Source organism: Cyprinus carpio, chromosome B18 (assembly GCF_018340385.1).
Source record: "Cyprinus carpio isolate SPL01 chromosome B18, ASM1834038v1, whole genome shotgun sequence".
NCBI classification, from domain to species: domain Eukaryota; kingdom Metazoa; phylum Chordata; class Actinopteri; order Cypriniformes; family Cyprinidae; genus Cyprinus; species Cyprinus carpio.
In genome coordinates this window covers 22472-46542 of record NC_056614.1, presented here as the reverse complement: position 1 = coordinate 46542, position 24071 = coordinate 22472, and the positions used below count along the sequence as shown (strand labels likewise).

General features: G+C 45.6%; 55 non-coding genes across 55 annotated transcripts; 27 read left to right on the top strand and 28 right to left on the bottom strand.

Moving 5' to 3' along the window:
* Positions 1-198: 198 nt before the first annotated feature.
* On the top strand, positions 199-270 carry trnaw-cca. Its single transcript has one exon. It is a non-coding gene; the product is annotated as a tRNA-Trp (tRNA).
* Positions 271-508: 238 nt separating this feature from the next.
* trnay-gua lies at positions 509-595 on the bottom strand. The gene is given in 2 exon segments: positions 509-544; positions 559-595. It is a non-coding gene; the product is annotated as a tRNA-Tyr (tRNA).
* A 406-nt stretch (positions 596-1001) lies between these two features.
* Positions 1002-1073, top strand: trnaw-cca. Its single transcript has one exon. It is a non-coding gene; the product is annotated as a tRNA-Trp (tRNA).
* Positions 1074-1309: 236 nt separating this feature from the next.
* trnay-gua lies at positions 1310-1396 on the bottom strand. Its single transcript is given in 2 exon segments — positions 1310-1345; positions 1360-1396. It is a non-coding gene; the product is annotated as a tRNA-Tyr (tRNA).
* Positions 1397-1802: 406 nt separating this feature from the next.
* On the top strand, positions 1803-1874 carry trnaw-cca. Its single transcript has one exon. It is a non-coding gene; the product is annotated as a tRNA-Trp (tRNA).
* A 237-nt stretch (positions 1875-2111) lies between these two features.
* Positions 2112-2198, bottom strand: trnay-gua. Its single transcript is given in 2 exon segments — positions 2112-2147; positions 2162-2198. It is a non-coding gene; the product is annotated as a tRNA-Tyr (tRNA).
* Positions 2199-2606: 408 nt separating this feature from the next.
* Positions 2607-2678, top strand: trnaw-cca. The gene has a single exon. It is a non-coding gene; the product is annotated as a tRNA-Trp (tRNA).
* Positions 2679-2915: 237 nt separating this feature from the next.
* On the bottom strand, positions 2916-3002 carry trnay-gua. Its single transcript is given in 2 exon segments — positions 2916-2951; positions 2966-3002. It is a non-coding gene; the product is annotated as a tRNA-Tyr (tRNA).
* A 406-nt stretch (positions 3003-3408) lies between these two features.
* Positions 3409-3480, top strand: trnaw-cca. The gene has a single exon. It is a non-coding gene; the product is annotated as a tRNA-Trp (tRNA).
* A 237-nt stretch (positions 3481-3717) lies between these two features.
* trnay-gua lies at positions 3718-3804 on the bottom strand. Its single transcript is given in 2 exon segments — positions 3718-3753; positions 3768-3804. It is a non-coding gene; the product is annotated as a tRNA-Tyr (tRNA).
* A 406-nt stretch (positions 3805-4210) lies between these two features.
* Positions 4211-4282, top strand: trnaw-cca. The gene has a single exon. It is a non-coding gene; the product is annotated as a tRNA-Trp (tRNA).
* A 238-nt stretch (positions 4283-4520) lies between these two features.
* Positions 4521-4607, bottom strand: trnay-gua. Its single transcript is given in 2 exon segments — positions 4521-4556; positions 4571-4607. It is a non-coding gene; the product is annotated as a tRNA-Tyr (tRNA).
* Positions 4608-5323: 716 nt separating this feature from the next.
* On the bottom strand, positions 5324-5410 carry trnay-gua. The gene is given in 2 exon segments: positions 5324-5359; positions 5374-5410. It is a non-coding gene; the product is annotated as a tRNA-Tyr (tRNA).
* A 407-nt stretch (positions 5411-5817) lies between these two features.
* trnaw-cca lies at positions 5818-5889 on the top strand. The gene has a single exon. It is a non-coding gene; the product is annotated as a tRNA-Trp (tRNA).
* A 239-nt stretch (positions 5890-6128) lies between these two features.
* Positions 6129-6215, bottom strand: trnay-gua. Its single transcript is given in 2 exon segments — positions 6129-6164; positions 6179-6215. It is a non-coding gene; the product is annotated as a tRNA-Tyr (tRNA).
* A 406-nt stretch (positions 6216-6621) lies between these two features.
* Positions 6622-6693, top strand: trnaw-cca. The gene has a single exon. It is a non-coding gene; the product is annotated as a tRNA-Trp (tRNA).
* Positions 6694-6929: 236 nt separating this feature from the next.
* On the bottom strand, positions 6930-7016 carry trnay-gua. The gene is given in 2 exon segments: positions 6930-6965; positions 6980-7016. It is a non-coding gene; the product is annotated as a tRNA-Tyr (tRNA).
* A 406-nt stretch (positions 7017-7422) lies between these two features.
* On the top strand, positions 7423-7494 carry trnaw-cca. The gene has a single exon. It is a non-coding gene; the product is annotated as a tRNA-Trp (tRNA).
* A 235-nt stretch (positions 7495-7729) lies between these two features.
* On the bottom strand, positions 7730-7816 carry trnay-gua. Its single transcript is given in 2 exon segments — positions 7730-7765; positions 7780-7816. It is a non-coding gene; the product is annotated as a tRNA-Tyr (tRNA).
* A 406-nt stretch (positions 7817-8222) lies between these two features.
* On the top strand, positions 8223-8294 carry trnaw-cca. The gene has a single exon. It is a non-coding gene; the product is annotated as a tRNA-Trp (tRNA).
* Positions 8295-8531: 237 nt separating this feature from the next.
* trnay-gua lies at positions 8532-8618 on the bottom strand. The gene is given in 2 exon segments: positions 8532-8567; positions 8582-8618. It is a non-coding gene; the product is annotated as a tRNA-Tyr (tRNA).
* A 409-nt stretch (positions 8619-9027) lies between these two features.
* On the top strand, positions 9028-9099 carry trnaw-cca. The gene has a single exon. It is a non-coding gene; the product is annotated as a tRNA-Trp (tRNA).
* A 237-nt stretch (positions 9100-9336) lies between these two features.
* Positions 9337-9423, bottom strand: trnay-gua. Its single transcript is given in 2 exon segments — positions 9337-9372; positions 9387-9423. It is a non-coding gene; the product is annotated as a tRNA-Tyr (tRNA).
* Positions 9424-9831: 408 nt separating this feature from the next.
* trnaw-cca lies at positions 9832-9903 on the top strand. The gene has a single exon. It is a non-coding gene; the product is annotated as a tRNA-Trp (tRNA).
* Positions 9904-10140: 237 nt separating this feature from the next.
* On the bottom strand, positions 10141-10227 carry trnay-gua. The gene is given in 2 exon segments: positions 10141-10176; positions 10191-10227. It is a non-coding gene; the product is annotated as a tRNA-Tyr (tRNA).
* Positions 10228-10633: 406 nt separating this feature from the next.
* trnaw-cca lies at positions 10634-10705 on the top strand. Its single transcript has one exon. It is a non-coding gene; the product is annotated as a tRNA-Trp (tRNA).
* A 1044-nt stretch (positions 10706-11749) lies between these two features.
* On the bottom strand, positions 11750-11836 carry trnay-gua. The gene is given in 2 exon segments: positions 11750-11785; positions 11800-11836. It is a non-coding gene; the product is annotated as a tRNA-Tyr (tRNA).
* A 406-nt stretch (positions 11837-12242) lies between these two features.
* trnaw-cca lies at positions 12243-12314 on the top strand. Its single transcript has one exon. It is a non-coding gene; the product is annotated as a tRNA-Trp (tRNA).
* Positions 12315-12551: 237 nt separating this feature from the next.
* trnay-gua lies at positions 12552-12638 on the bottom strand. Its single transcript is given in 2 exon segments — positions 12552-12587; positions 12602-12638. It is a non-coding gene; the product is annotated as a tRNA-Tyr (tRNA).
* A 408-nt stretch (positions 12639-13046) lies between these two features.
* Positions 13047-13118, top strand: trnaw-cca. Its single transcript has one exon. It is a non-coding gene; the product is annotated as a tRNA-Trp (tRNA).
* Positions 13119-13354: 236 nt separating this feature from the next.
* trnay-gua lies at positions 13355-13441 on the bottom strand. The gene is given in 2 exon segments: positions 13355-13390; positions 13405-13441. It is a non-coding gene; the product is annotated as a tRNA-Tyr (tRNA).
* A 406-nt stretch (positions 13442-13847) lies between these two features.
* Positions 13848-13919, top strand: trnaw-cca. Its single transcript has one exon. It is a non-coding gene; the product is annotated as a tRNA-Trp (tRNA).
* A 237-nt stretch (positions 13920-14156) lies between these two features.
* On the bottom strand, positions 14157-14243 carry trnay-gua. Its single transcript is given in 2 exon segments — positions 14157-14192; positions 14207-14243. It is a non-coding gene; the product is annotated as a tRNA-Tyr (tRNA).
* Positions 14244-14649: 406 nt separating this feature from the next.
* On the top strand, positions 14650-14721 carry trnaw-cca. Its single transcript has one exon. It is a non-coding gene; the product is annotated as a tRNA-Trp (tRNA).
* Positions 14722-14957: 236 nt separating this feature from the next.
* Positions 14958-15044, bottom strand: trnay-gua. Its single transcript is given in 2 exon segments — positions 14958-14993; positions 15008-15044. It is a non-coding gene; the product is annotated as a tRNA-Tyr (tRNA).
* Positions 15045-15450: 406 nt separating this feature from the next.
* On the top strand, positions 15451-15522 carry trnaw-cca. The gene has a single exon. It is a non-coding gene; the product is annotated as a tRNA-Trp (tRNA).
* Positions 15523-15760: 238 nt separating this feature from the next.
* On the bottom strand, positions 15761-15847 carry trnay-gua. The gene is given in 2 exon segments: positions 15761-15796; positions 15811-15847. It is a non-coding gene; the product is annotated as a tRNA-Tyr (tRNA).
* A 714-nt stretch (positions 15848-16561) lies between these two features.
* trnay-gua lies at positions 16562-16648 on the bottom strand. The gene is given in 2 exon segments: positions 16562-16597; positions 16612-16648. It is a non-coding gene; the product is annotated as a tRNA-Tyr (tRNA).
* A 406-nt stretch (positions 16649-17054) lies between these two features.
* Positions 17055-17126, top strand: trnaw-cca. The gene has a single exon. It is a non-coding gene; the product is annotated as a tRNA-Trp (tRNA).
* Positions 17127-17363: 237 nt separating this feature from the next.
* On the bottom strand, positions 17364-17450 carry trnay-gua. The gene is given in 2 exon segments: positions 17364-17399; positions 17414-17450. It is a non-coding gene; the product is annotated as a tRNA-Tyr (tRNA).
* A 406-nt stretch (positions 17451-17856) lies between these two features.
* Positions 17857-17928, top strand: trnaw-cca. Its single transcript has one exon. It is a non-coding gene; the product is annotated as a tRNA-Trp (tRNA).
* A 237-nt stretch (positions 17929-18165) lies between these two features.
* On the bottom strand, positions 18166-18252 carry trnay-gua. The gene is given in 2 exon segments: positions 18166-18201; positions 18216-18252. It is a non-coding gene; the product is annotated as a tRNA-Tyr (tRNA).
* Positions 18253-18658: 406 nt separating this feature from the next.
* trnaw-cca lies at positions 18659-18730 on the top strand. The gene has a single exon. It is a non-coding gene; the product is annotated as a tRNA-Trp (tRNA).
* Positions 18731-19460: 730 nt separating this feature from the next.
* trnaw-cca lies at positions 19461-19532 on the top strand. The gene has a single exon. It is a non-coding gene; the product is annotated as a tRNA-Trp (tRNA).
* Positions 19533-19768: 236 nt separating this feature from the next.
* trnay-gua lies at positions 19769-19855 on the bottom strand. Its single transcript is given in 2 exon segments — positions 19769-19804; positions 19819-19855. It is a non-coding gene; the product is annotated as a tRNA-Tyr (tRNA).
* A 406-nt stretch (positions 19856-20261) lies between these two features.
* Positions 20262-20333, top strand: trnaw-cca. The gene has a single exon. It is a non-coding gene; the product is annotated as a tRNA-Trp (tRNA).
* A 236-nt stretch (positions 20334-20569) lies between these two features.
* trnay-gua lies at positions 20570-20656 on the bottom strand. The gene is given in 2 exon segments: positions 20570-20605; positions 20620-20656. It is a non-coding gene; the product is annotated as a tRNA-Tyr (tRNA).
* Positions 20657-21062: 406 nt separating this feature from the next.
* Positions 21063-21134, top strand: trnaw-cca. Its single transcript has one exon. It is a non-coding gene; the product is annotated as a tRNA-Trp (tRNA).
* Positions 21135-21370: 236 nt separating this feature from the next.
* trnay-gua lies at positions 21371-21457 on the bottom strand. The gene is given in 2 exon segments: positions 21371-21406; positions 21421-21457. It is a non-coding gene; the product is annotated as a tRNA-Tyr (tRNA).
* A 406-nt stretch (positions 21458-21863) lies between these two features.
* trnaw-cca lies at positions 21864-21935 on the top strand. Its single transcript has one exon. It is a non-coding gene; the product is annotated as a tRNA-Trp (tRNA).
* A 236-nt stretch (positions 21936-22171) lies between these two features.
* On the bottom strand, positions 22172-22258 carry trnay-gua. The gene is given in 2 exon segments: positions 22172-22207; positions 22222-22258. It is a non-coding gene; the product is annotated as a tRNA-Tyr (tRNA).
* Positions 22259-22663: 405 nt separating this feature from the next.
* trnaw-cca lies at positions 22664-22735 on the top strand. The gene has a single exon. It is a non-coding gene; the product is annotated as a tRNA-Trp (tRNA).
* A 236-nt stretch (positions 22736-22971) lies between these two features.
* On the bottom strand, positions 22972-23058 carry trnay-gua. The gene is given in 2 exon segments: positions 22972-23007; positions 23022-23058. It is a non-coding gene; the product is annotated as a tRNA-Tyr (tRNA).
* A 406-nt stretch (positions 23059-23464) lies between these two features.
* trnaw-cca lies at positions 23465-23536 on the top strand. The gene has a single exon. It is a non-coding gene; the product is annotated as a tRNA-Trp (tRNA).
* Positions 23537-23772: 236 nt separating this feature from the next.
* On the bottom strand, positions 23773-23859 carry trnay-gua. Its single transcript is given in 2 exon segments — positions 23773-23808; positions 23823-23859. It is a non-coding gene; the product is annotated as a tRNA-Tyr (tRNA).
* Between the last annotated feature and the right edge of the window lie 212 nt (positions 23860-24071).

Sequence of the window (24071 nt, the reverse complement as noted above, 5' to 3'; positions counted from 1 at the left end):
CATCTCTTCTTGACATCGAAAGTGTGAAGTCCAACGTTAAGTGTTGTTATTCAGCTTTTACTTCACAGTTTATCAAAGTGTTTAAACAAGAAGCCTCTAATATGACGCAACGGTCCTTCTATTGTGGAACATGATAGAGTTGGCGCTTCACCTATGGGCTTTTTTAAAATGGCAATACGAAGCCGCAGTGGGACGTGAGACCTAGTGGCGCAACGGTAGCGCGTCTGACTCCAGATCAGAAGGTTGCGTGTTCAAATCACGTCGGGGTCAATCCATGTCTGCTTGATGTCAACTGTGAGAAGTCCCCCGTAAAGTGTTTTCATTCAGCTTTTATCGACGTATTGAAGCAAGAAGCCTCTAATACCACAAATGTTCCTTCCGTTGTGTAAGGTGGTAGATTTGGATCTTGACCTATGGGCTTTTTTTTTAAAACTGGCCATCCAAGTTCAGTCAGAAGAAAATGTCAGAAGAAAATGTGGAAACGTGTGTGCCGAATTTAAAACCAGACTCCTTCGAGCCGGAATCGAACCAGCGACCTAAGGATATCCAACATTTCATCTACAGTCCTCCGCTCTACCAGCTGAGCTATCGAAGGGTGGGCTGAGCCCGGGGCACAAAACGATGGCAATCAATTTAGAGAGCCTTCAGGGTTATTGGGAGAAATTAGACTGCTTTGTGTGGTGACCGGATCAAGGGCCTTACACAGGAAGCAACACCTCATTTGTTGAGACCTGGTGGAGCAACGGTAGCACGTCTGATTCCAGTTTAGAAGTTTGTTTATTAAAATCATGTCGGGGTCAAGCCATCTCTTCTTGACATCGAAAGTGTGAAGTCCAACGTTAAGTGTTGTTATTCAGCTTTTACTTCACAGTTTATCAAAGTGTTTAAACAAGAAGCCTCTAATATGACGCAACGGTCCTTCTATTGTGGAACATGATAGAGTTGGCGCTTCACCTATGGGCTTTTTTAAAATGGCAATACGAAGCCGCAGTGGGACGTGAGACCTCGTGGCGCAACGGTAGCGCGTCTGACTCCAGATCAGAAGGTTGCGTGTTCAAATCACGTCGGGGTCAATCCATGTCTGCTTGATGTCAACTGTGAGAAGTCCCCCGTCAAGTGTTTTCATTCAGCTTTTATCGACGTATTGAAGCAAGAAGCCTCTAATACCACAAATGTTCCTTCCGTTGTGGAAGGTGGTAGATTTGGATCTTGACCTATGGGCTTTTTTTTAAACTGGCCATCCAAGTTCAGTCAGAAGAAAATGTCAGAAGAAAATGTGGAAACATGTGTGCCGAATTTAAAACCAGACTCCTTCGAGCCGGAATCGAACCAGCGACCTAAGGATATCCAACATTTCATCTACAGTCCTCCGCTCTACCAGCTGAGCTATCGAAGGGTGGGCTGAGCCCGGGGCACAAAACGATGGCAATCAATTTAGAGAGCCTTCAGGGTTATTGGGAGAAATTAGACTGCTTTGTGTGGTGACCGGATCAAGGGCCTTACACAGGAAGCAACACCTCATTTGTTGAGACCTGGTGGAGCAACGGTAGCACGTCTGATTCCAGTTTAGAAGTTTGTTTATTAAAATCATGTCGGGGTCAAGCCATCTCTTCTTGACATCGAAAGTGTGAAGTCCAACGTTAAGTGTTGTTATTCAGCTTTTACTTCACAGTTTATCAAAGTGTTTAAACAAGAAGCCTCTAATATGACGCAACGGTCCTTCTATTGTGGAACATGATAGAGTTGGCGCTTCACCTATGGGCTTTTTTAAAATGGCAATACGACGCCGCAGTGGGACGTGAGACCTAGTGGCGCAACGGTAGCGCGTCTGACTCCAGATCAGAAGGTTGCGTGTTCAAATCACGTCGGGGTCAATCCATGTCTGCTTGATGTCAACTGTGAGAAGTCCCCCGTCAAGTGTTTTCATTCAGCTTTTATCGACGTATTGAAGCAAGAAGCCTCTAATACCACAAATGTTCCTTCCGTTGTGGAAGGTGGTAGATTTGGATCTTGACCTATGGGCTTTTTTTTTAACCTGGCCATCCAAGTTCAGTCAGAAGAAAATGTCAGAAGAAAATGTGGAAACGTGTGTGCCGAATTTAAAACCAGACTCCTTCGAGCCGGAATCGAACCAGCGACCTAAGGATATCCAACATTTCATCTACAGTCCTCCGCTCTACCAGCTGAGCTATCGAAGGGTGGGCTGAGCCCGGGGCACAAAACGATGGCAATCAATTTAGAGAGCCTTCAGGGTTATTGGGAGAAATTAGACTGCTTTGTGTGGTCACCGGATCAAGGGCCTTACACAGGAAGCAACACCTCATTTGTTGAGACCTGGTGGAGCAACGGTAGCACGTCTGATTCCAGTTTAGAAGTTTGTTTATTAAAATCATGTCGGGGTCAAGCCATCTCTTCTTGACATCGAAAGTGTGAAGTCCAACGTTAAGTGTTGTTATATTCAGCTTTTACTTCACAGTTTATCAAAGTGTTTAAACAAGAAGCCTCTAATATGACGCAACGGTCCTTCTATTGTGGAACATGATAGAGTTGGCGCTTCACCTATGGGCTTTTTTAAAATGGCAATACGAAGCCGCAGTGGGACGTGAGACCTCGTGGCGCAACGGTAGCGCGTCTGACTCCAGATCAGAAGGTTGCGTGTTCAAATCACGTCGGGGTCAATCCATGTCTGCTTGATGTCAACTGTGAGAAGTCCCCCGTCAAGTGTTTTCATTCAGCTTTTATCGACGTATTGAAGCAAGAAGCCTCTAATACCACAAATGTTCCTTCCGTTGTGGAAGGTGGTAGATTTGGATCTTGACCTATGGGCTTTTTTTTTAAACTGGCCATCCAAGTTCAGTCAGAAGAAAATGTCAGAAGAAAATGTGGAAACGTGTGTGCCGAATTTAAAACCAGACTCCTTCGAGCCGGAATCGAACCAGCGACCTAAGGATATCCAACATTTCATCTACAGTCCTCCGCTCTACCAGCTGAGCTATCGAAGGGTGGGCTGAGCCCGGGGCACAAAACGATGGCAATCAATTTAGAGAGCCTTCAGGGTTATTGGGAGAAATTAGACTGCTTTGTGTGGTGACCGGATCAAGGGCCTTACACAGGAAGCAACACCTCATTTGTTGAGACCTGGTGGAGCAACGGTAGCACGTCTGATTCCAGTTTAGAAGTTTGTTTATTAAAATCATGTCGGGGTCAAGCCATCTCTTCTTGACATCGAAAGTGTGAAGTCCAACGTTAAGTGTTGTTATTCAGCTTTTACTTCACAGTTTATCAAAGTGTTTAAACAAGAAGCCTCTAATATGACGCAACGGTCCTTCTATTGTGGAACATGATAGAGTTGGCGCTTCACCTATGGGCTTTTTTAAAATGGCAATACGAAGCCGCAGTGGGACGTGAGACCTCGTGGCGCAACGGTAGCGCGTCTGACTCCAGATCAGAAGGTTGCGTGTTCAAATCACGTCGGGGTCAATCCATGTCTGCTTGATGTCAACTGTGAGAAGTCCCCCGTCAAGTGTTTTCATTCAGCTTTTATCGACGTATTGAAGCAAGAAGCCTCTAATACCACAAATGTTCCTTCCGTTGTGGAAGGTGGTAGATTTGGATCTTGACCTATGGGCTTTTTTTTTAAACTGGCCATCCAAGTTCAGTCAGAAGAAAATGTCAGAAGAAAATGTGGAAACGTGTGTGCCGAATTTAAAACCAGACTCCTTCGAGCCGGAATCGAACCAGCGACCTAAGGATATCCAACATTTCATCTACAGTCCTCCGCTCTACCAGCTGAGCTATCGAAGGGTGGGCTGAGCCCGGGGCACAAAACGATGGCAATCAATTTAGAGAGCCTTCAGGGTTATTGGGAGAAATTAGACTGCTTTGTGTGGTGACCGGATCAAGGGCCTTACACAGGAAGCAACACCTCATTTGTTGAGACCTGGTGGAGCAACGGTAGCACGTCTGATTCCAGTTTAGAAGTTTGTTTATTAAAATCATGTCGGGGTCAAGCCATCTCTTCTTGACATCGAAAGTGTGAAGTCCAACGTTAAGTGTTGTTATTCAGCTTTTACTTCACAGTTTATCAAAGTGTTTAAACAAGAAGCCTCTAATATGACGCAACGGTCCTTCTATTGTGGAACATGATAGAGTTGGCGCTTCACCTATGGGCTTTTTTAAAATGGCAATACGAAGCCGCAGTGGGACGTGAGACCTCGTGGCGCAACGGTAGCGCGTCTGACTCCAGATCAGAAGGTTGCGTGTTCAAATCACGTCGGGGTCAATCCATGTCTGCTTGATGTCAACTGTGAGAAGTCCCCCGTCAAGTGTTTTCATTCAGCTTTTATCGACGTATTGAAGCAAGAAGCCTCTAATACCACAAATGTTCCTTCCGTTGTGGAAGGTGGTAGATTTGGATCTTGACCTATGGGCTTTTTTTTTTAACATGGCCATCCAAGTTCAGTCAGAAGAAAATGTCAGAAGAAAATGTGGAAACGTGTGTGCCGAATTTAAAACCAGACTCCTTCGAGCCGGAATCGAACCAGCGACCTAAGGATATCCAACATTTCATCTACAGTCCTCCGCTCTACCAGCTGAGCTATCGAAGGGTGGGCTGAGCCCGGGGCACAAAACGATGGCAATCAATTTAGAGAGCCTTCAGGGTTATTGGGAGAAATTAGACTGCTTTGTGTGGTGACCGGATCAAGGGCCTTACACAGGAAGCAACACCTCATTTGTTGAGACCTGGTGGAGCAACGGTAGCACGTCTGATTCCAGTTTAGAAGTTTGTTTATTAAAATCATGTCGGGGTCAAGCCATCTCTTATTGACATCGAAAGTGTGAAGTCCAACGTTAAGTGTTGTTATTCAGCTTTTACTTCACAGTTTATCAAAGTGTTTAAACAAGAAGCCTCTAATATGACGCAACGGTCCTTCTATTGTGGAACATGATAGAGTTGAGCGCTTCACCTATGGGCTTTTTTAAAATGGCAATACGAAGCCGCAGTGGGACGTGAGACCTCGTGGCGCAACGGTAGCGCGTCTGACTCCAGATCAGAAGGTTGCGTGTTCAAATCACGTCGGCATCAATCCATGTCTGCTTGATGTCAACTGTGAGAAGTCCCCCGTCAAGTGTTTTCATTCAGCTTTTATCGACGTATTGAAGCAAGAAGCCTCTAATACCACAAATGTTCCTTCCGTTGTGGAAGGTGGTAGATTTGGATCTTGACCTATGGGCTTTTTTTTTAACCTGGCCATCCAAGTTCAGTCAGAAGAAAATGTCAGAAGAAAATGTGGAAACGTGTGTGCCGAATTTAAAACCAGACTCCTTCGAGCCGGAATCGAACCAGCGACCTAAGGATATCCAACATTTCATCTACAGTCCTCCGCTCTACCAGCTGAGCTATCGAAGGGTGGGCTGAGCCCGGGGCACAAAACGATGGCAATCAATTTAGAGAGCCCTTCAGGGTTATTGGGAGAAATTAGACTGCTTTGTGTGGTGACCGGATCAAGGGCCTTACACAGGAAGCAACACCTCATTTGTTGAGACCTGGTGGAGCAACGGTAGCACGTCTGATTCCAGTTTAGAAGTTTGTTTATTAAAATCATGTCGGGGTCAAGCCATCTCTTCTTGACATCGAAAGTGTGAAGTCCAACGTTAAGTGTTGTTATTAAGCTTTTACTTCACAGTTTATCAAAGTGTTTAAACAAGAAGCCTCTAATATGACGCAACGGTCCTTCTATTGTGGAACATGATAGAGTTGGCGCTTCACCTATGGGCTTTTTTAAAATGGCAATACGAAGCCGCAGTGGGACGTGAGACCTCGTGGCGCAACGGTAGCGCGTCTGACTCCAGATCAGAAGGTTGCGTGTTCAAATCACGTCGGGGTCAATCCATGTCTGCTTGATGTCAACTGTGAGAAGTCCCCCGTCAAGTGTTTTCATTCAGCTTTTATCGACGTATTGAAGCAAGAAGCCTCTAATACCACAAATGTTCCTTCCGTTGTGGAAGGTGGTAGATTTGGATCTTGACCTATGGGCTTTTTTTTTTTTAACTGGCCATCCAAGTTCAGTCAGAAGAAAATGTCAGAAGAAAATGTGGAAACGTGTGTGCCGAATTTAAAACCAGACTCCTTCGAGCCGGAATCGAACCAGCGACCTAAGGATATCCAACATTTCATCTACAGTCCTCCGCTCTACCAGCTGAGCTATCGAAGGGTGGGCTGAGCCCGGGGCACAAAACGATGGCAATCAATTTAGAGAGCCTTCAGGGTTATTGGGAGAAATTAGACTGCTTTGTGTGGTGACCGGATCAAGGGCCTTACACAGGAAGCAACACCTCATTTGTTGAGACCTGGTGGAGCAACGGTAGCACGTCTGATTCCAGTTTAGAAGTTTGTTTATTAAAATCATGTCGGGGTCAAGCCATCTCTTCTTGACATCGAAAGTGTGAAGTCCAACGTTAAGTGTTGTTATTCAGCTTTTACTTCACAGTTTATCAAAGTGTTTAAACAAGAAGCCTCTAATATGACGCAACGGTCCTTCTATTGTGGAACATGATAGAGTTGGCGCTTCACCTATGGGCTTTTTTAAAATGGCAATACGAAGCCGCAGTGGGACGTGAGACCTCGTGGCGCAACGGTAGCGCGTCCGACTCCAGATCAGAAGGTTGCGTGTTCAAATCACGTCGGGGTCAATCCATGTCTGCTTGATGTCAACTGTGAGAAGTCCCCCGTCAAGTGTTTTCATTCAGCTTTTATCGACGTATTGAAGCAAGAAGCCTCTAATACCACAAATGTTCCTTCCGTTGTGGAAGGTGGTAGATTTGGATCTTGACCTATGGGCTTTTTTTTAAACTGGCCATCCAAGTTCAGTCAGAAGAAAATGTCAGAAGAAAATGTGGAAACGTGTGTGCCGAATTTAAAACCAGACTCCTTCGAGCCGGAATCGAACCAGCGACCTAAGGATATCCAACATTTCATCTACAGTCCTCCGCTCTACCAGCTGAGCTATCGAAGGGTGGGCTGAGCCCGGGGCACAAAACGATGGCAATCAATTTAGAGAGCCTTCAGGGTTATTGGGAGAAATTAGACTGCTTTGTGTGGTGACCGGATCAAGGGCCTTACACAGGAAGCAACACCTCATTTGTTGAGACCTGGTGGAGCAACGGTAGCACGTCTGATTCCAGTTTAGAAGTTTGTTTATTAAAATCATGTCGGGGTCAAGCCATCTCTTCTTGACATCGAAAGTGTGAAGTCCAACGTTAAGTGTTGTTATTCAGCTTTTACTTCACAGTTTATCAAAGTGTTTAAACAAGAAGCCTCTAATATGACGCAACGGTCCTTCTATTGTGGAACATGATAGAGTTGGCGCTTCACCTATGGGCTTTTTTAAAATGGCAATACGAAGCCGCAGTGGGACGTGAGACCTCGTGGCGCAACGGTAGCGCGTCTGACTCCAGATCAGAAGGTTGCGTGTTCAAATCACGTCGGGGTCAATCCATGTCTGCTTGATGTCAACTGTGAGAAGTCCCCCGTCAAGTGTTTTCATTCAGCTTTTATCGACGTATTGAAGCAAGAAGCCTCTAATACCACAAATGTTCCTTCCGTTGTGGAAGGTGGTAGATTTGGATCTTGACCTATGGGCTTTTTTTTAAACTGGCATCCAAGTTCAGTCAGAAGAAAATGTCAGAAGAAAATGTGGAAACGTGTGTGCCGAATTTAAAACCAGACTCCTTCGAGCCGGAATCGAACCAGCGACCTAAGGATATCCAACATTTCATCTACAGTCCTCCGCTCTACCAGCTGAGCTATCGAAGGGTGGGCTGAGCCCGGGGCACAAAACGATGGCAATCAATTTAGAGAGCCTTCAGGGTTATTGGGAGAAATTAGACTGCTTTGTGTGGTGACCGGATCAAGGGCCTTACACAGGAAGCAACACCTCATTTGTTGAGACCTGGTGGAGCAACGGTAGCACGTCTGATTCCAGTTTAGAAGTTTGTTCATTAAAATCATGTCGGGGTCAAGCCATCTCTTCTTGACATCGAAAGTGTGAAGTCCAACGTTAAGTGTTGTTATTCAGCTTTTACTTCACAGTTTATCAAAGTGTTTAAACAAGAAGCCTCTAATATGACGCAACGGTCCTTCTATTGTGGAACATGATAGAGTTGGCTCTTCACCTATGGGCTTTTTTAAAATGGCAATACGAAGCCGCAGTGGGACGTGAGACCTCGTGGCGCAACGGTAGCGCGTCTGACTCCAGATCAGAAGGTTGCGTGTTCAAATCACGTCGGGGTCAATCCATGTCTGCTTGATGTCAACTGTGAGAAGTCCCCCGTCAAGTGTTTTCATTCAGCTTTTATCGACGTATTGAAGCAAGAAGCCTCTAATACCACAAATGTTCCTTCCGTTGTGGAAGGTGGTAGATTTGGATCTTGACCTATGGGCTTTTTTTTAAACTGGGCCATCCAAGTTCAGTCAGAAGAAAATGTCAGAAGAAAATGTGGAAACGTGTGTGCCGAATTTAAAACCAGACTCCTTCGAGCCGGAATCGAACCAGCGACCTAAGGATATCCAACATTTCATCTACAGTCCTCCGCTCTACCAGCTGAGCTATCGAAGGGTGGGCTGAGCCCGGGGCACAAAACGATGGCAATCAATTTAGAGAGCCTTCAGGGTTATTGGGAGAAATTAGACTGCTTTGTGTGGTGACCGGATCAAGGGCCTTACACAGGAAGCAACACCTCATTTGTTGAGACCTGGTGGAGCAACGGTAGCACGTCTGATTCCAGTTTAGAAGTTTGTTTATTAAAATCATGTCGGGGTCAAGCCATCTCTTCTTGACATCGAAAGTGTGAAGTCCAACGTTAAGTGTTGTTATTCAGCTTTTACTTCACAGTTTATCAAAGTGTTTAAACAAGAAGCCTCTAATATGACGCAACGGTCCTTCTATTGTGGAACATGATGATAGATTTGGCGCTTCACCTATGGGCTTTTTTAAAATGGCAATACGAAGCCGCAGTGGGACGTGAGACCTCGTGGCGCAACGGTAGCGCGTCTGACTCCAGATCAGAAGGTTGCGTGTTCAAATCACGTCGGGGTCAATCCATGTCTGCTTGATGTCAACTGTGAGAAGTCCCCCGTCAAGTGTTTTCATTCAGCTTTTATCGACGTATTGAAGCAAGAAGCCTCTAATACCACAAATGTTCCTTCCGTTGTGGAAGGTGGTAGATTTGGATCTTGACCTATGGGCTTTTTTTTTAACCTGGCCATCCAAGTTCAGTCAGAAGAAAATGTCAGAAGAAAATGTGGAAACGTGTGTGCCGAATTTAAAACCAGACTCCTTCGAGCCGGAATCGAACCAGCGACCTAAGGATATCCAACATTTCATCTACAGTCCTCCACTCTACCAGCTGAGCTATCGAAGGGTGGGCTGAGCCCGGGGCACAAAACGATGGCAATCAATTTAGAGAGCCTTCAGGGTTATTGGGAGAAATTAGACTGCTTTGTGTGGTGACCGGATCAAGGGCCTTACACAGGAAGCAACACCTCATTTGTTGAGACCTGGTGGAGCAACGGTAGCACGTCTGATTCCAGTTTAGAAGTTTGTTTATTAAAAATCATGTCGGGGTCAAGCCATCTCTTCTTTGACATCGAAAGTGTGAAGTCCAACGTTAAGTGTTGTTATTCAGCTTTTACTTCACAGTTTATCAAAGTGTTTAAACAAGAAGCATCTAATATGACGCAACGGTCCTTCTATTGTGGAACATGATAGAGTTGGCGCTTCACCTATGGGCTTTTTTAAAATGGCAATACGAAGCCGCAGTGGGACGTGAGACCTCGTGGCGCAACGGTAGGGCGTCTGACTCCAGATCAGAAGGTTGCGTGTTCAAATCACGTCGGGGTCAATCCATGTCTGCTTGATGTCAACTGTGAGAAGTCCCCCGTCAAGTGTTTTCATTCAGCTTTTATCGACGTATTGAAGCAAGAAGTCTCTAATACCACAAATGTTCCTTCCGTTGTGGAAGGTGGTAGATTTGGATCTTGACCTATGGGCTTTTTTTTTAACCTGGCCATCCAAGTTCAGTCAGAAGAAAATGTCAGAAGAAAATGTGGAAACGTGTGTGCCGAATTTAAAACCAGACTCCTTCGAGCCGGAATCGAACCAGCGACCTAAGGATATCCAACATTTCATCTACAGTCCTCCGCTCTACCAGCTGAGCTATCGAAGGGTGGGCTGAGCCCGGGGCACAAAACGATGGCAATCAATTTAGAGAGCCTTCAGGGTTATTGGGAGAAATTAGACTGCTTTGTGTGGTGACCGGATCAAGGGCCTTACACAGGAAGCAACACCTCATTTGTTGAGACCTGGTGGAGCAACGGTAGCACGTCTGATTCCAGTTTAGAAGTTTGTTTATTAAAATCATGTCGGGGTCAAGCCATCTCTTCTTGACATCGAAAGTGTGAAGTCCAACGTTAAGTGTTGTTATTCAGCTTTTACTTCACAGTTTATCAAAGTGTTTAAACAAGAAGCCTCTAATATGACGCAACGGTCCTTCTATTGTGGAACATGATAGAGTTGGCGCTTCACCTATGGGATTTTTTTAAATGGCAATACGAAGCCGCAGTGGGACGTGAGACCTCGTGGCGCAACGGTAGCGCGTCTGACTCCAGATCAGAAGGTTGCGTGTTCAAATCACGTCGGGGTCAATCCATGTCTGCTTGATGTCAACTGTGAGAAGTCCCCCGTCAAGTGTTTTCATTCAGCTTTTATCGACGTATTGAAGCAAGAAGCCTCTAATACCACAAATGTTCCTTCCGTTGTGGAAGGTGGTAGATTTGGATCTTGACCTATGGGCTTTTTTTTTTTTACTGGCCATCCAAGTTCAGTCAGAAGAAAATGTCAGAAGAAAATGTGGAAACGTGTGTGCCGAATTTAAAACCAGACTCCTTCGAGCCGGAATACGAACCAGCGACCTAAGGATATCCAACATTTCATCTAAAGTCCTCCGCTCTACCAGCTGAGCTATCGAAGGGTGGGCTGAGCCCGGGGCACAAAACGATGGCAATCAATTTAGAGAGCCTTCAGGGTTATTGGGAGAAATTAGACTGCTTTGTGTGGTGACCGGATCAAGGGCCTTACACAGGAAGCAACACCTCATTTGTTGAGACCTGGTGGAGCAACGGTAGCACGTCTGATTCCAGTTTAGAAGTTTGTTTATTAAAATCATGTCGGGGTCAAGCCATCTCTTCTTGACATCGAAAGTGTGAAGTCCAACGTTAAGTGTTGTTATTCAGCTTTTACTTCACAGTTTATCAAAGTGTTTAAACAAGAAGCCTCTAATATGACGCAACGGTCCTTCTATTGTGGAACATGATAGAGTTGGCGCTTCACCTATGGGCTTTTTTAAAATGGCAATACGAAGCCGCAGTGGGACGTGAGACCTAGTGGCGCAACGGTAGCGCGCGTCTGACTCCAGATCAGAAGGTTGCGTGTTCAAATCACGTCGGGGTCAATCCATGTCTGCTTGATGTCAACTGTGAGAAGTCCCCCGTCAAGTGTTTTCATTCAGCTTTTATCGACGTATTGAAGCAAGAAGCCTCTAATACCACAAATGTTCCTTCCGTTGTGGAAGGTGGTAGATTTGGATCTTGACCTATGGGCTTTTTTTTAAACTGGCCATCCAAGTTCAGTCAGAAGAAAATGTCAGAAGAAAATGTGGAAACGTGTGTGTGCCGAATTTAAAACCAGACTCCTTCGAGCCGGAATCGAACCAGCGACCTAAGGATATCCAACATTTCATCTACAGTCCTCCGCTCTACCAGCTGAGCTATCGAAGGGTGGGCTGAGCCCGGGGCACAAAACGATGGCAATCAATTTAGAGAGCCTTCAGGGTTCTTGGGAGAAATTAGACTGCTTTGTGTGGTGACCGGATCAAGGGCCTTACACAGGAAGCAACACCTCATTTGTTGAGACCTGGTGGAGCAACGGTAGCACGTCTGATTCCAGTTTAGAAGTTTGTTTATTAAAATCATGTCGGGGTCAAGCCATCTCTTCTTGACATCGAAAGTGTGAAGTCCAACGTTAAGTGTTGTTATTCAGCTTTTACTTCACAGTTTATCAAAGTGTTTAAACAAGAAGCCTCTAATATGACGCAACGGTCCTTCTATTGTGGAACATGATAGAGTTGGCGCTTCACCTATGGGCTTTTTTAAAATGGCAATACGAAGCCGAAGTGGGACGTGAGACCTCGTGGCGCAACGGTAGCGCGTCTGACTCCAGATCAGAAGGTTGCGTGTTCAAATCACGTCGGGGTCAATCCATGTCTGCTTGATGTCAACTGTGAGAAGTCCCCCGTCAAGTGTTTTCATTCAGCTTTTATCGACGTATTGAAGCAAGAAGCCTCTAATACCACAAATGTTCCTTCCGTTGTGGAAGGTGGTAGATTTGGATCTTGACCTATGGGCTTTTTTTTTAACCTGGCCATCCAAGTTCAGTCAGAAGAAACTGTCAGAAGAAAATGTGGAAACGTGTGTGCCGAATTTAAAACCAGACTCCTTCGAGCCGGAATCGAACCAGCGACCTAAGGATATCCAACATTTCATCTACAGTCCTCCGCTCTACCAGCTGAGCTATCGAAGGGTGGGCTGAGCCCGGGGCACAAAACGATGGCAATCAATTTAGAGAGCCTTCAGGGTTATTGGGAGAAATTAGACTGCTTTGTGTGGTGACCGGATCAAGGGCCTTACACAGGAAGCAACACCTCATTTGTTGAGACCTGGTGGAGCAACGGTAGCACGTCTGATTCCAGTTTAGAAGTTTGTTTATTAAAATCATGTCGGGGTCAAGCCATCTCTTCTTGACATCGAAAGTGTGAAGTCCAACGTTAAGTGTTGTTATTCAGCTTTTACTTCACAGTTTATCAAAGTGTTTAAATCAAGAAGCCTCTAATATGACGCAACGGTCCTTCTATTGTGGAACATGATAGAGTTGGCGCTTCACCTATGGGCTTTTTTTTTAATGGCAATACGAAGCCGCAGTGGGACGTGAGACCTCGTGGCGCAACGGTAGGGCGTCTGACTCCAGATCAGAAGGTTGCGTGTTCAAATCACGTCGGGGTCAATCCATGTCTGCTTGATGTCAACTGTGAGAAGTCCCCCGTCAAGTGTTTTCATTCAGCTTTTATCGACGTATTGAAGCAAGAAGCCTCTAATACCACAAATGTTCCTTCCGTTGTGGAAGGTGGTAGATTTGGATCTTGACCTATGGGCTTTTTTTTAAACTGGCCATCCAAGTTCAGTCAGAAGAAAATGTCAGAAGAAAATGTGGAAACGTGTGTGCCGAATTTAAAACCAGACTCCTTCGAGCCGGAATCGAACCAGCGACCTAAGGATATCCAACATTTCATCTACAGTCCTCCGCTCTACCAGCTGAGCTATCGAAGGGTGGGCTGAGCCCGGGGCACAAAACGATGGCAATCAATTTAGAGAGCCTTCAGGGTTATTGGGAGAAATTAGACTGCTTTGTGTGGTGACCGGATCAAGGGCCTTACACAGGAAGCAACACCTCATTTGTTGAGACCTGGTGGAGCAACGGTAGCACGTCTGATTCCAGTTTAGAAGTTTGTTTATTAAAATCATGTCGGGGTCAAGCCATCTCTTCTTGACATCGAAAGTGTGAAGTCCAACGTTAAGTGTTGTTATTCAGCTTTTACTTCACAGTTTATCAAAGTGTTTAAACAAGAAGCCTCTAATATGACGCAACGGTCCTTCTATTGTGGAACATGATAGAGTTGGCGCTTCACCTATGGGCTTTTTTAAAATGGCAATACGAAGCCGCAGTGGGACGTGAGACCTCGTGGCGCAACGGTAGCGCGTCTGACTCCAGATCAGAAGGTTGCGTGTTCAAATCACGTCGGGGTCAATCCATGTCTGCTTGATGTCAACTGTGAGAAGTCCCCCGTCAAGTGTTTTCATTCAGCTTTTATCGACGTATTGAAGCAAGAAGCCTCTAATACCACAAATGTTCCTTCCGTTGTGGAAGGTGGTAGATTTGGATCTTGACCTATGGGCTTTTTTTTTAACCTGGCCATCCAAGTTCAGTCAGAAGAAAATGTCAGAAGAAAATGTGGAAACGTGTGTGCCGAATTTAAAACCAGACTCCTTCGAGCCGGAATCGAACCAGCGACCTAAGGATATCCAACATTTCATCTACAGTCCTCCGCTCTACCAGCTGAGCTATCGAAGGGTGGGCTGAGCCCGGGGCACAAAACGATGGCAATCAATTTAGAGAGCCTTCAGGGTTATTGGGAGAAATTAGACTGCTTTGTGTGGTGACCGGATCAAGGGCCTTACACAGGAAGCAACACCTCATTTGTTGAGACCTGGTGGAGCAACGGTAGCACGTCTGATTCCAGTTTAGAAGTTTGTTTATTAAAATCATGTCGGGGTCAAGCCATCTCTTCTTGACATCGAAAGTGTGAAGTCCAACGTTAAGTGTTGTTATTCAGCTTTTACATCACAGTTTATCAAAGTGTTTAAACAAGAAGCCTCTAATATGACGCAACGGTCCTTCTATTGTGGAACATGATAGAGTTGGCGCTTCACCTATGGGCTTTTTTAAAATGGCAATACGAAGCCGCAGTGGGACGTGAGACCTCGTGGCGCAACGGTAGCGCGTCTGACTCCAGATCAGAAGGTTGCGTGTTCAAATCACGTCGGGGTCAATCCATGTCTGCTTGATGTCAACTGTGAGAAGTCCCCCGTCAAGTGTTTTCATTCAGCTTTTATCGACGTATTGAAGCAAGAAGCCTCTAATACCACAAATGTTCCTTCCGTTGTGGAAGGTGGTAGATTTGGATCTTGACCTATGGGCTTTTTTTTAAACTGGCCATCCAAGTTCAGTCAGAAGAAAATGTCAGAAGAAAATGTGGAAACGTGTGTGCCGAATTTAAAACCAGACTCCTTCGAGCCGGAATCGAACCAGCGACCTAAGGATATCCAACATTTCATCTACAGTCCTCCGCTCTACCAGCTGAGCTATCGAAGGGTGGGCTGAGCCCGGGGCACAAAACGATGGCAATCAATTTAGAGAGCCTTCAGGGTTATTGGGAGAAATTAGACTGCTTTGTGTGGTGACCGGATCAAGGGCCTTACACAGGAAGCAACACCTCATTTGTTGAGACCTGGTGGAGCAACGGTAGCACGTCTGATTCCAGTTTAGAAGTTTGTTTATTAAAATCATGTCGGGGTCAAGCCATCTCTTCTTGACATCGAAAGTGTGAAGTCCAACGTTAAGTGTTGTTATTCAGCTTTTACTTCACAGTTTATCAAAGTGTTTAAACAAGAAGCCTCTAATATGACGCAACGGTCCTTCTATTGTGGAACATGATAGAGTTGGCGCTTCACCTATGGGCTTTTTTAAAATGGCAATACGAAGCCGCAGTGGGACGTGAGACCTCGTGGCGCAACGGTAGCGCGTCTGACTCCAGATCAGAAGGTTGCGTGTTCAAATCACGTCGGGGTCAATCCATGTCTGCTTGATGTCAACTGTGAGAAGTCCCCCGTCAAGTGTTTTCATTCAGCTTTTATCGACGTATTGAAGCAAGAAGCCTCTAATACCACAAATGTTCCTTCCGTTGTGGAAGGTGGTAGATTTGGATCTTGACCTATGGGCTTTTTTTTTTAACCTGGCCATCCAAGTTCAGTCAGAAGAAAATGTCAGAAGAAAATGTGGAAACGTGTGTGCCGAATTTAAAACCAGACTCCTTCGAGCCGGAATCGAACCAGCGACCTAAGGATATCCAACATTTCATCTACAGTCCTCCGCTCTACCAGCTGAGCTATCGAAGGGTGGGCTGAGCCCGGGGCACAAAACGATGGCAATCAATTTAGAGAGCCTTCAGGGTTATTGGGAGAAATTAGACTGCTTTGTGTGGTGACCGGATCAAGGGCCTTACACAGGAAGCAACACCTCATTTGTTGAGACCTGGTGGAGCAACGGTAGCACGTCTGATTCCAGTTTAGAAGTTTGTTTATTAAAATCATGTCGGGGTCAAGCCATCTCTTCTTGACATCGAAAGTGTGAAGTCCAACGTTAAGTGTTGTTATTCAGCTTTTACTTCACAGTTTATCAAAGTGTTTAAACAAGAAGCCTCTAATATGACGCAACGGTCCTTCTATTGTGGAACATGATAGAGTTGGCGCTTCACCTATGGGCTTTTTTAAAATGGCAATACGAAGCCGCAGTGGGACGTGAGACCTAGTGGCGCAACGGTAGCGCGTCTGACTCCAGATCAGAAGGTTGCGTGTTCAAATCACATCGGGGTCAATCCATGTCTGCTTGATGTCAACTGTGAGAAGTCCCCCGTCAAGTGTTTTCATTCAGCTTTTATCGACGTATTGAAGCAAGAAGCCTCTAATACCACAAATGTTCCTTCCGTTGTGGAAGGTGGTAGATTTGGATCTTGACCTATGGGCTTTTTTTTAAACTGGCCATCCAAGTTCAGTCAGAAGAAAATGTCAGAAGAAAATGTGGAAACGTGTGTGCCGAATTTAAAACCAGACTCCTTCGAGCCGGAATCGAACCAGCGACCTAAGGATATCCAACATTTCATCTACAGTCCTCCGCTCTACCAGCTGAGCTATCGAAGGGTGGGCTGAGCCCGGGGCACAAAACGATGGCAATCAATTTAGAGAGCCTTCAGGGTTATTGGGAGAAATTAGACTGCTTTGTGTGGTGACCGGATCAAGGGCCTTACACAGGAAGCAACACCTCATTTGTTTAGACCTGGTGGAGCAACGGTAGCACGTCTGATTCCAGTTTAGAAGTTTGTTTATTAAAATCATGTCGGGGTCAAGCCATCTCTTCTTGACATCGAAAGTGTGAAGTCCAACGTTAAGTGTTGTTATTCAGCTTTTACTTCACAGTTTATCAAAGTGTTTAAACAAGAAGCCTCTAATATGACGCAACGGTCCTTCTATTGTGGAACATGATAGAGTTGGCGCTTCACCTATGGGCTTTTTTAAAATGGCAATACGAAGCCGCAGCGGGACGTGAGACCTCGTGGCGCAACGGTAGCGCGTCTGACTCCAGATCAGAAGGTTGCGTGTTCAAATCACGTCGGGGTCAATCCATGTCTGCTTGATGTCAACTGTGAGAAGTCCCCCGTCAAGTGTTTTCATTCAGCTTTTATCGACGTATTGAAGCAAGAAGCCTCTAATACCACAAATGTTCCTTCCGTTGTGGAAGGTGGTAGATTTGGATCTTGACCTATGGGCTTTTTTTTTAACCTGGCCATCCAAGTTCAGTCAGAAGAAAATGTCAGAAGAAAATGTGGAAACGTGTGTGCCGAATTTAAAACCAGACTCCTTCGAGCCGGAATCGAACCAGCGACCTAAGGATATCCAACATTTCATCTACAGTCCTCCGCTCTACCAGCTGAGCTATCGAAGGGTGGGCTGAGCCCGGGGCACAAAACGATGGCAATCAATTTAGAGAGCCTTCAGGGTTATTGGGAGAAATTAGACTGCTTTGTGTGGTGACCGGATCAAGGGCCTTACACAGGAAGCAACACCTCATTTGTTGAGACCTGGTGGAGCAACGGTAGCACGTCTGATTCCAGTTTAGAAGTTTGTTTATTAAAATCATGTCGGGGTCAAGCCATCTCTTCTTGACATCGAAAGTGTGAAGTCCAACGTTAAGTGTTGTTATTCAGCTTTTACTTCACAGTTTATCAAAGTGTTTAAACAAGAAGCCTCTAATATGACGCAACGGTCCTTCTATTGTGGAACATGATAGAGTTGGCGCTTCACCTATGGGCTTTTTTAAAATGGCAATACGAAGCCGCAGTGGGACGTGAGACCTCGTGGCGCAACGGTAGCGCGTCTGACTCCAGATCAGAAGGTTGCGTGTTCAAATCACGTCGGGGTCAATCCATGTCTGCTTGATGTCAACTGTGAGAAGTCCCCCGTCAAGTGTTTTCATTCAGCTTTTATCGACGTATTGAAGCAAGAAGCCTCTAATACCACAAATGTTCCTTCCGTTGTGGAAGGTGGTAGATTTGGATCTTGACCTATGGGCTTTTTTTTTAACCTGGCCATCCAAGTTCAGTCAGAAGAAAATGTCAGAAGAAAATGTGGAAACGTGTGTGCCGAATTTAAAACCAGACTCCTTCGAGCCGGAATCGAACCAGCGACCTAAGGATATCCAACATTTCATCTACAGTCCTCCGCTCTACCAGCTGAGCTATCGAAGGGTGGGCTGAGCCCGGGGCACAAAACGATGGCAATCAATTTAGAGAGCCTTCAGGGTTATTGGGAGAAATTAGACTGCTTTGTGTGGTGACCGGATCAAGGGCCTTACACAGGAAGCAACACCTCATTTGTTGAGACCTGGTGGAGCAACGGTAGCACGTCTGATTCCAGTTTAGAAGTTTGTTTATTAAAATCATGTCGGGGTCAAGCCATCTCTTCTTGACATCGAAAGTGTGAAGTCCAACGTTAAGTGTTGTTATTCAGCTTTTACTTCACAGTTTATCAAAGTGTTTAAACAAGAAGCCTCTAATATGACGCAACGGTCCTTCTATTGTGGAACATGATAGAGTTGGCGCTTCACCTATGGGCTTTTTTAAAATGGCAATATGAAGCCGCAGTGGGACGTGAGACCTCGTGGCGCAACGGTAGCGCGTCTGACTCCAGATCAGAAGGTTGCGTGTTCAAATCACGTCGGGGTCAATCCATGTCTGCGTGATGTCAACTGTGAGAAGTCCCCCGTCAAGTGTTTTCATTCAGCTTTTATCGACGTATTGAAGCAAGAAGCCTCTAATACCACAAATGTTCCTTCCGTTGTTGGAAGGTGGTAGATTTGGATCTTGACCTATGGGCTTTTTTTTAAACTGGCCATCCAAGTTCAGTCAGAAGAAAATGTCAGAAGAAAATGTAGAAACGTGTGTGCCGAATTTAAAAACAGACTCCTTCGAGCCGGAATCGAACAAGCGACCTAAGGATATCCAACATTTCATCTACAGTCCTCCGCTCTACCAGCTGAGCTATCGAAGGGTGGGCTGAGCCCGGGGCACAAAACGATGGCAATCAATTTAGAGAGCCTTCAGGGTTATTGGGAGAAATTAGACTGCTTTGTGTGGTGACCGGATCAAGGGCCTTACACAGGAAGCAACACCTCATTTGTTGAGACCTGGTGGAGCAACGGTAGCACGTCTCATTCCAGTTTAGAAGTTTGTTTATTAAAATCATGTCGGGGTCAAGCCATCTCTTCTTGACATCGAAAGTGTGAAGTCCAACGTTAAGTGTTGTTATTCAGCTTTTACTTCACAGTTTATCAAAGTGTTTAAACAAGAAGCCTCTAATATGACGCAACGGTCCTTCTATTGTGGAACATGATAGAGTTGGCACTTCACCTATGGGCTTTTTTAAAATGGCAATACGAAGCCGCAGTGGGACGTGAGACCTCGTGGCGCAACGGTAGCGCGTCTGACTCCAGATCAGAAGGTTGCGTGTTCAAATCACGTCGGGGTCAATCCATGTCTGCTTGATGTCAACTGTGAGAAGTCCCCCGTCAAGTGTTTTCATTCAGCTTTTATCGACGTATTGAAGCAAGAAGCCTCTAATACCACAAATGTTCCTTCCGTTGTGGAAGGTGGTAGATTTGGATCTTGACCTATGGGCTTTTTTTTAAACTGGCCATCCAAGTTCAGTCAGAAGAAAATGTCAGAAGAAAATGTGGAAACGTGTGTGCCGAATTTAAAACCAGACTCCTTCGAGCCGGAATCGAACCAGCGACCTAAGGATATCCAACATTTCATCTACAGTCCTCCGCTCTACCAGCTGAGCTATCGAAGGGTGGGCTGAGCCCGGGGCACAAAACGATGGCAATCAATTTAGAGAGCCTTCAGGGTTATTGGGAGAAATTAGACTGCTTTTTGTGGTGACCGGATCAAGGGCCTTACACAGGAAGCAACACCTCATTTGTTGAGACCTGGTGGAGCAACGGTAGCACGTCTGATTCCAGTTTAGAAGTTTGTTTATTAAAATCATGTCGGGGTCAAGCCATCTCTTCTTGACATCGAAAGTGTGAAGTCCAACGTTAAGTGTTGTTATTCAGCTTTTACTTCACAGTTTATCAAAGTGTTTAAACAAGAAGCCTCTAATATGACGCAACAGTCCTTCTATTGTGGAACATGATAGAGTTGGCGCTTCACCTATGGGCTTTTTTAAAATGGCAATACGAAGCCGCAGTGGGACGTGAGACCTAGTGGCGCAACGGTAGCGCGTCTGACTCCAGATCAGAAGGTTGCGTGTTCAAATCACGTCGGGGTCAATCCATGTCTGCTTGATGTCAACTGTGAGAAGTCCCCCGTCAAGTGTTTTCATTCAGCTTTTATCGACGTATTGAAGCAAGAAGCCTCTAATACCACAAATGTTCCTTCCGTTGTGGAAGGTGGTAGATTTGGATCTTGACCTATGGGCTTTTTTTTAAACTGGCCATCCAAGTTCAGTCAGAAGAAAATGTCAGAAGAAAATGTGGAAACGTGTGTGCCGAATTTAAAACCAGACTCCTTCGAGCCGGAATCGAACCAGCGACCTAAGGATATCCAACATTTCATCTACAGTCCTCCGCTCTACCAGCTGAGCTATCGAAGGGTGGGCTGAGCCCGGGGCACAAAACGATGGCAATCAATTTAGAGAGCCTTCAGGGTTATTGGGAGAAATTAGACTGCTTTGTGTGGTGACCGGATCAAGGGCCTTACACAGGAAGCAACACCTCATTTGTTGAGACCTGGTGGAGCAACGGTAGCACGTCTGATTCCAGTTTAGAAGTTTGTTTATTAAAATCATGTCGGGGTCAAGCCATCTCTTCTTGACATCGAAAGTGTGAAGTCCAACGTTAAGTGTTGTTATTCAGCTTTTACTTCACAGTTTATCAAAAAGGTTAAACAAGAAGCCTCTAATATGACGCAACGGTCCTTCTATTGCGGAACTTGATAGAGTTGGCGCTTCACCTATGGGCTTTTTTAAAATGGCAATACGAAGCCGCAGTGGGACGTGAGACCTAGTGGCGCAACGGTAGCGCGTCTGACTCCAAATCAGAAGGTTGCGTGTTCAAATCACGTCGGGGTCAATCCATGTCTGCTTGATGTCAACTGTGAGAAGTCCCCCGTCAAGTGTCTTCATTCAGCTTTTATCGACGTATTGAAGCAAGAAGCCTCTAATACCACAAATGTTCCTTCCGTTGTGGAAGGTGGTAGATTTGGATCTTGACCTATGGGCTTTTTTTTAAACTGGCCATCCAAGTTCAGTCAGAAGAAAATGTCAGAAGAAAATGTGGAAACGTGTGTGCCGAATTTAAAACCAGACTCCTTCGAGCCGGAATCGAACCAGCGACCTAAGGATATCCAACATTTCATCTACAGTCCTCCGCTCTACCAGCTGAGCTATCGAAGGGTGGGCTGAGCCCGGGGCACAAAACGATGGCAATCAATTTAGAGAGCCTTCAGGGTTATTGGGAGAAATTAGACTGCTTTGTGTGGTGACCGGATCAAGGGCCTTACACAGGAAGCAACACCTCATTTGTTGAGACCTGGTGGAGCAACGGTAGCACGTCTGATTCCAGTTTAGAAGTTTGTTTATTAAAATCATGTCGGGGTCAAGCCATCTCTTCTTGACATCGAAAGTGTGAAGTCCAACGTTAAGTGTTGTTATTCAGCTTTTACTTCACAGTTTATCAAAGTGTTTAAACAAGAAGCCTCTAATATGACGCAACGGTCCTTCTATTGTGGAACATGATAGAGTTGGCGCTTCACCTATGGGCTTTTTTAAAATGGCAATACGAAGCCGCAGTGGGACGTGAGACCTCGTGGCGCAACGGTAGCGCGTCTGACTCCAGATCAGAAGGTTGCGTGTTCAAATCACGTCGGGGTCAATCCATGTCTGCTTGATGTCAACTGTGAGAAGTCCCCCGTCAAGTGTTTTCATTCAGCTTTTATCGACGTATTGAAGCAAGAAGCCTCTAATACCACAAATGTTCCTTCCGTTGTGGAAGGTGGTAGATTTGGATCTTGACCTATGGGCTTTTTTTTAAACTGGCCATCCAAGTTCAGTCAGAAGAAAATGTCAGAAGAAAATGTTGAAACGTGTGTGCCGAATTTAAAACCAGACTCCTTCGAGCCGGAATCGAACCAGCGACCTAAGGATATCCAACATTTCATCTACAGTCCTCCGCTCTACCAGCTGAGCTATCGAAGGGTGGGCTGAACCCGGGGCACAAAACGATGGCAATCAATTTAGAGAGCCTTCAGGGTTATTGGGAGAAATTAGACTGCTTTGTGTGGTGACCGGATCAAGGGCCTTACACAGGAAGCAACACCTCATTTGTTGAGACCTGGTGGAGCAACGGTAGCACGTCTGATTCCAGTTTAGAAGTTTGTTTATTAAAATCATGTCGGGGTCAAGCCATCTCTTCTTGACATCGAAAGTGTGAAGTCCAACGTTAAGTGTTGTTATTCAGCTTTTACTTCACAGTTTATCAAAGTGTTTAAACAAGAAGCCTCTAATATGACGCAACGGTCCTTCTATTGTGGAACATGATAGAGTTGGCGCTTCACCTATGGGCTTTTTAAAATGGCAATACGAAGCCGCAGTGGGACGTGAGACCTCGTGGCACAACGGTAGCGCGTCTGACTCCAGATCAGAAGGTTGCGTGTTCAAATCACGTCGGGGTCAATCCATGTCTGCTTGATGTCAACTGTGAGAAGTCCCCCGTCAAGTGTTTTCATTCAGCTTTTATCGACGTATTGAAGCAAGAAGCCTCTAATACCACAAATGTTCCTTCCGTTGTGGAAGGTGGTAGATTTGGATCTTGACCTATGGGCTTTTTTTTAAACTGGCCATCCAAGTTCAGTCAGAAGAAAATGTCAGAAGAAAATGTGGAAACGTGTGTGCCGAATTTAAAACCAGACTCCTTCGAGCCGGAATCGAACCAGCGACCTAAGGATATCCAACATTTCATCTACAGTCCTCCGCTCTACCAGCTGAGCTATCGAAGGGTGGGCTGAGCCCGGGGCACAAAACGATGGCAATCAATTTAGAGAGCCTTCAGGGTTATTGGGAGAAATTAGACTGCTTTGTGTGGTGACCGGATCAAGGGCCTTACACAGGAAGCAACACCTCATTTGTTGAGACCTGGTGGAGCAACGGTAGCACGTCTGATTCCAGTTTAGAAGTTTGTTTATTAAAATCATGTCGGGGTCAAGCCATCTCTTCTTGACATCGAAAGTGTGAAGTCCAACGTTAAGTGTTGTTATTCAGCTTTTACTTCACAGTTTATCAAAGTGTTTAAACAAGAAGCCTCTAATATGACGCAACGGTCCTTCTATTGCGGAACATGATAGAGTTGGCGCTTCACCTATGGGCTTTTTTAAAATGGCAATACGAAGCCGCAGTGGGACGTGAGACCTCGTGGCGCAACGGTAGCGCGTCTGACTCCAGATCAGAAGGTTGCGTGTTCAAATCACGTCGGGGTCAATCCATGTCTGCTTGATGTCAACTGTGAGAAGTCCCCCGTCAAGTGTTTTCATTCAGCTTTTATCGACGTATTGAAGCAAGAAGCCTCTAATACCACAAATGTTCCTTCCGTTGTGGAAGGTGGTAGATTTGGATCTTGACCTATGGGCTTTTTTTTAAACTGGCCATCCAAGTTCAGTCAGAAGAAAATGTCAGAAGAAAATGTGGAAACGTGTGTGCCGAATTTAAAACCAGACTCCTTCGAGCCGGAATCGAACCAGCGACCTAAGGATATCCAACATTTCATCTACAGTCCTCCGCTCTACCAGCTGAGCTATCGAAGGGTGGGCTGAGCCCGGGGCACAAAACGATGGCAATCAATTTAGAGAGCCTTCAGGGTTATTGGGAGAAATTAGACTGCTTTGTGTGGTGACCGGATCAAGGGCCTTACACAGGAAGCAACACCTCATTTGTTGAGACCTGGTGGAGCAACGGTAGCACGTCTGATTCCAGTTTAGAAGTTTGTTTATTAAAATCATGTCGGGGTCAAGCCATC